The following is a 5,336-nucleotide window of genomic DNA, read 5'->3' on the forward strand; positions in this document are numbered from 1 at the left end:
TATTTGTTTGTTATTGGTTTTTACAGCATTCTAAAAGCATACCTAATCCCCAAATTCTTGAATGAGCCAGCCACTGATTTTCAGTGTTGGTAACTAACCTTTCTATCAAATATGTAACAGGATTATATTGCAGGCTATGGGAGGGAAGGAAGAGGTGACTGAGACACTCATCATTGGCTTTCTGGAAATGGTATGCATGTTTTTCAGGACTGAATTGACATAGTTTGGTTCATTCACGGTTGATTTTCCAGAACTTAACTGGCTCAGACAGCTTGTATCAACTATATGAACGACAGAGTTGCTTTGTCTTTTCTTCAGACAGTCTTGAGCCTTCGAATAACAGAATAAGCAACACTGTGTGGAAAAAGTAGTCCTTAGTTTTTTTAGTTTGCCAGACTCATTCTCTGTGTACGTTTGTGGTGAATGAACTGCAGGAGAGAAGCTGAGATGCTTCTGAGGCAGGATGGCTCAGGACAGACTCACTGCTCTCTAATGCCACTTAATTTGGAGTGGCAGAACAATGGGATTCAAAGTAAACTTTCAGGCAGTTTCTGTCTGTCTGTATAAGTTGGAAGTGGAATATTCTCTAGCTGAATGACTTCTGGCCAAAGACTACAGCAATTTACATAATCTTGTTTACATGGTGCTTGCCTGGTGTTTGCCCTGTGTTTCTGATTGCCACAGTGGTTTATGTTGCTCTCCTTCCCAGTGAAGTAACTTTTAAAATATTCCGTGGCAGAGAAAGGGTAGCATGGAAAGTGTCGCGTAGGAGGCAGGAGAGGGTTCTGAGCACAGTTGTGTTACACTGCTATACCCAAAGCCCAGATTGGCACCTTCAGGTAGTCTGCAGATGCTTGTGAGGAGCAGGCTTGCCTTTCGTTGCAGCAGGATAAAACAGGAGGATGATGACTCGTGCATAGCTTGGCTCCTGCCTTTGTGTTTGCCTGTATTCTGCCCCAACCAGAACATTTTAGTGTGGTTCTGTGAGCTGAGTGCTGACAATTCCTGGGATGGCACAGGCACCTCTTCCTGAGAACTGCTGGCTCCATCTTGTGGATTTAGGAGTTAGAAGCTCTCCACAGCAGTGTGGAGAGGGGCTGTTCAGCATGCTCAGACGAGCAGACAAGTTGCTGCTATTTATCTGCCACCTGAATTACATGTAGAAATCCACACTAGCTAGATTCTTCTGGTTTCGTTGCTTGGCTATATTATTCTCTCATGCGGTATGAGACTTTGTTCTAAAATTAAATTTTCCTTTTGCATGCAAATGCTAATGTTAAATCTTGCCTAAACATTCTTCCGTGCAGCAGAACACCCAATTTCTCATGAGGATGGTGGATTTACGTTTTTTCTGGCATTAAACCAGTTTGCCTTGCAAGTGTAAGTTTGTTCTGCTTGCTGAGCACTGATTTGCATGCCTGAAAGAATACTTATTGTTCCCTGAGACTGTGCAGTACTTCACTAAATGTTTTGTTTCTATGGGTGACTAAAGATGCTGGGCTTTCTTTGAAATATAAAGCCTTAATTTGGGGGCAGGGCAGAGAATATCCTATTTTTTTTTTTCCTGGCCCATGGTCTTTCCTCCCCCAAACTACTAGGTGTCTGTTATGGGAATAGGATCTAGTAGGGGTATAGCAGCAAATGCCCTTAAGCATTGTAACTCCAAAGGGGGTTGGAACTAAAAAGTTGAGGTGAGACTGGGATCACATGCTCTGTACTTGCCTTCCTGATAGAGTTGATTAATCTGCAGAGTTTACAGTAAGTTCCCTTCAATGAGCTTTGTTACTTGGCTTTGAGGCAGAATCATGTTTTTGATATAATCAGAGTTTATGGAGTTTGTTTTTAAAGCCTAGCATTTGGGTATCGGAGGCTTTATGCATGTTAGCTTCATAGGCCAAATACCAGAATTCAAGGACAAACTTGTGCACACATGTAGCATCGAGAGACAAGGAAAGTTACTCCCTACTGTTTAATAGTGCTGTGTTTTTATTCTAGAAAGGAAAACACATACAACAAACTGAACCTGCTGTTTGGATGAGTGTTTCAACCTGTGGTCTGTAAGAGTGCTCTGTAACATGATTACTCTCCCCACAAAATGATGGCATTACAATTCTATACTTGTAAACAAGGAAAACAACTGTGGACTGTGGGAAGGAGTAATTATCTGAAAAAATAGCCAAATTCTTCCTTGCTTCTAAATGAAAACCATCATGGTAACATTGCCCAAGATACCCTGCAGTTTTACTCCTAGAAATTTGGCTCTTCAGTTTTAAAAAGGCTGTTGAGAACCAGAGAGACATGGTCCTGGTCAGACACAGACCTCCCTGACAGAAGTGTCTTTTCCCAGAATGACAGGCTTCAGGAATCAGAAATTAAAACTGTTTCTTGCTTGGAAGTTGGTGCTATGAAACCCCAAATCTTTTAGGTTGCTGAAAAAATGCCTGCAGGATGGACTAGGTGTTTGGTTTTAATTTTCTAGTTTGTGCCCTGGTCATTGGTGTGGAAGAGCCTCTTTCACTGAGGGGTCTCTGCTTTCATTTCTCTGTAGCCTGCATGAGGGGGTTCGGAGGGTTTCCTCAGTCTGCTTAGGTTCAGGCAGCTTAATAAAATATGAGCCATTCTTTTCCTTTCACTCCTGGTGACTGCACCCCAATTAGGTGCTGAGCAGTGCCACTGTACTGCAAATACTGGGGTATTTGCATCCCCAGCTATGGTTGGCTGTCTCATTCCAGCTCTGAAGACTGCAGGACAACAGAATGAATCACACTATGGGAAGAACAACTACTCACAGAAGGATTATGAGCACTAGGAGAGCTGGATACTTCAGACTTTGCTAATGAAAGCTGCTTCCTACCTGAAGAACAGCAGCAGAATATGTGATTCACCTACTTCTGCAGTCAGGTTAGAACTTTCTAATGTGGTACCTTGAGTAAATCTGCTTGAATGATGACAGTAGTGCACTAAACACTCGTGGAGCAGAGGGTAACACCGTGCCTGCTTGAATTGTTTTGATTTGCCTTTTTTCCCCCTTTCCCTCCCTGAACAGTACAGAGGGAGGAAGGCAGGCAGAGCTTCTCCTGCGTGGGAATAAAGGCCACATTTGCAGCTTTGCCTCAGGAGCTTGAAAAACCATAAGTCAGGCCTCCAAAACTGCATTTGGTTTAGAAATAATGAGATACTTTAGAAAATGAACTTGGAGTTCTCTTTCACAGTCTTTTTGTTTCCAAGCATTTTGAGTACCCTTGCTTCATGTTTGCAAGCTTGCTTTCTTCAACAATGATGGCAGAAGTACTTTTTTCAATGAAAACAAAGATGTTCTTATGCTTGCTGATTCCAGCACCTGGGGCATAAATTTTAAAATATTGTGGCATTTGGAGAGAACTGGAGGCAGGACACGCAAACCACTCAACTTTGAGCCCCATGTCTGCTGGGTCACCATCCTTTCCAGTAGGAATCTGAAGGATTGCAAAAGCCGGAACATAAGGATCCCCTGTTGGTGGTCCCAGTGTCTGTCTTGGCAGCTTGCCAGGAGCCCAAGGGATGCACTTAATTTTCTTTATTCATTAGCATATTTTTAATCAAATCCATCAAACCACAATGTTTCCACATGTCTCTCCCATGGCAGATGAACAAAAATAGGTCAGTGCCCAAATGTACCTTTAACACACTGTAGTTCACTCCCCTTCTATAGCTGCAGTTGGAGGACAGCAAATGACTTGTGTGCTGCACCTGGTGAAAACTTGTGATGAAGACTTAGCTCTTCTCCTGAAAGAGGTGAGCACATGGATTTTGTCCATGACATAAACTGCTTTCCATCCGCTGCCCAGTCAGAGGGCAGAAAGAGCTGTGTCTGAATCCTCTCCAACTTGAAACTAAGTTTACAGCCATTTGTTTAATAGTGAATAATCAAGCAGGTGCAATGTCCAGGGCTGAATTCCCTGGCCCTAATAAAGTTCCAAGACTGCTTACACCTAGTTTAATAACAGTCTTTTACATTCTTGTCACCTGTAACCTACCTTCATATACCTCATGCTGCCAACCCATCTCTAGCCAGGCAAGGAAAATGTTGCAGTGTTGAGATCATGTTCACACTTGCAGCTGAGACGTGTCTTGCCTTGTTTCTTATCTCTGAATTGTTCATAACAAGAGCTAAGTAAAAATTACTCTTCATGTTTTTTACATGAGCTTTCAAAGTTGGTTCTGGGTGGGGTGAATATTGCATCAACACCAAGTTAAAACTTATCTTTTGTTCTTCTTTTTTGGAAAGAAATGGGGATATAGATTCCAGGGAAACAGTCTTCCGTATGAGACACAAATTGGGTAAAGTCAGAAGTATTAAATAGGTTTGGAGTTTTTGAAATGCAAGTGTATGACAAAGGGATGTGTGCTTTACTTTGTTTTCTTTCTCTTTTGCTAAGAAGCCTTTCCCAGGACTTCAAATATAAAAAGTTGATGAACGCATATCCTAAATGCAGAAATTGGAATGGACTTGTAGCCTGTTCCTAGCTGCAGAAAAGCTAGGGAAGTGAAAGGTGAAAAGCTCTGCAGCCCCACCTCTCCTGGTAACCCCTTCCTGCTGACAGCACCATCAACCCAGACAGGCTGCAGCAAGTGACGCACGCACAGAGGAAACTCTGCTGCTGGCAGAGTCTCCCTTTCAGTCATCACAGGCTCCTTTGCGGTTCCTCTTGTTTTGGGAAGTAACCGAGGGGTGAGGGTAGAAAAGGTGTCTTAGCAAGACTGTTAATTTTGGCTTCCCAGTTAAAGGATTTGGGCACTTCCTGCTGGGAAAGCCTTTTGCATGTATTTGTGTCAAAAGCCCAAAAACAGAGTATAACCTCTAAAGGCAGGAAGTCCATAGTGAGAAGATAAAGTTTTCTCTGATGTGCACCAGGTGGTCTCTGCTAAATAACAAAGCATCCCAATTGTGGGGCTGGGGAGCTGTTTACTCCTGCCTTGGCGCATGCCTGTAATCATTCACAGCAGCAGTCCCATGTTATGGGCAAATGCTCTACCAATTTATTGTTCTATTCATTCAGCTCTTCCACTTCTGTTTTAAGTACTGTCTTGACAGCTACCAACCACTTGGTTACTTTCAAGTCTTAATACAGACAGTTAATGGTTTGCCTTGTCTAAATGACTTACCCCTGTATTCTTTTATTGTCCTTTAACCATTACTGTTAAACAAGCTCAGCCTTGCTACCTAGACAGAAAATAAGTTCCAGCAGGACTAATTTCGCTACAGGCTTAGTCCTGCAAGTTCGTTCCTTGTCACTCTGAGAGGGAAAAGAGTCACTTGGCACATGTACCTCACAATCTCTCTGCTCTCCTGTAGT

This window comes from Agelaius tricolor, unplaced genomic scaffold (genome assembly GCF_023055355.1).
Source record: "Agelaius tricolor isolate 1412-34295 unplaced genomic scaffold, bAgeTri1.0.p SCAF_10, whole genome shotgun sequence".
NCBI lineage: Eukaryota > Metazoa > Chordata > Aves > Passeriformes > Icteridae > Agelaius > Agelaius tricolor.